Source organism: Hipposideros armiger, unplaced genomic scaffold (assembly GCF_001890085.2).
Source record: "Hipposideros armiger isolate ML-2016 unplaced genomic scaffold, ASM189008v1 scaffold_799, whole genome shotgun sequence".
NCBI classification, from domain to species: Eukaryota; Metazoa; Chordata; class Mammalia; order Chiroptera; family Hipposideridae; genus Hipposideros; species Hipposideros armiger.
The window spans coordinates 73,096-74,323 of NW_017732149.1; positions in this window are offsets into that span (position 1 = coordinate 73,096).

Consider the following 1,228-nt stretch of genomic DNA (forward strand, 5'->3'; position numbering starts at 1 on the left):
AATCTGTGTACGTTTAATGCTGCCTTGGGGCCTGCTTCTTGGAGCCCTGTTTCCTCAGAAGGGAGCTCTGGGCTCTCGGACACCATCAGCCCTTCCCAGGTGCCCATGGCAGGGGTTCAGTCACGGGATGCACCTTGTATGAAGGTGCTGGGGTTAAGAGGGGATAAGAAATGCTACAGGATGAGTGGTGTTAATTGCACAAAAATAACCTTTTAGCTAGTTCATCAAAAACAGAGTTCATTGGGGGGGGCGGGAATCACCCACAGCAGTGTGGGAACACACACCTTCCAGCCAGCCGCCCACATATAAAACAGAGCGATTTCTCATGATGGCTCCCCTACATACACCCCCCCAGGAGAATTTAGAACCATCAAGTTTAACAGGAAGTTGTAGCTAGAGAGGAACAGGAAGCCCAGCTCCAGCCACAGACCTCCCAGCTCTCTGGTCAATTTCCTTAAAGTGCCAGCTCACTTTTATCATTCCCCTCTTTTAATCAAGATCTTTTCTCCAAAACCATCGTTGATCAACAGTCAGGTCTTTAGATCTCAGGTTTTCCAGTCCTCAGCCTTTTGTCCATCAAGGTCAGGAAGGACCTCCTCTGGGTGTCATCTCTTCCATCAAGGGGAAAATGCACAGATCAGGAACAGCTGGTGTCTGGGATTGACGGGTATCAGGAGCAGAGTGTTGTCGTTTTTTTAAGTATGGACCATCTGTAAACCATGAAGGATCAGCTTTACCCAGAGGAGTCGTCTGTAAATCGTCACAAGGAGTCGGGAGGTGATCTATCAGTGTCAGGCAATCAGGAGGGGCTTCCTCAGTCTCAGAATGGAGACAAGTTGCTGGATTAAGGTTTTACAATGTGAAAGGGTTAAATGGAAGCAGTTAAAAAAAGGATTTCATAAGAAGTAACATGACTGACTGAAAGGCGCTGGGTGTAGAAAGTCAAAAGTCTTGGCAATCTTACTTCTAGGTGGCTTGTCTAGGGTCTTGGCAAGCTCAATGGCCAAATTTACCAAGTCTAGGGTAGTCATAGTTCCCCATCCCATCCTGGATCGTCTAACCAGGATTGAAAGGTTTTTATTTAGCCCCTTGACAAAGAATTAAAAGTTACACATGTGGGGCCGGCCGAGTGGCGCGATGGTTAAGAACTCGCTTGAGATGCCAGAGGGCCCCGGTTCGGATCCCACATATGAGGGCCAGTGACACTGCCCTCTACAGCTAAGATGCT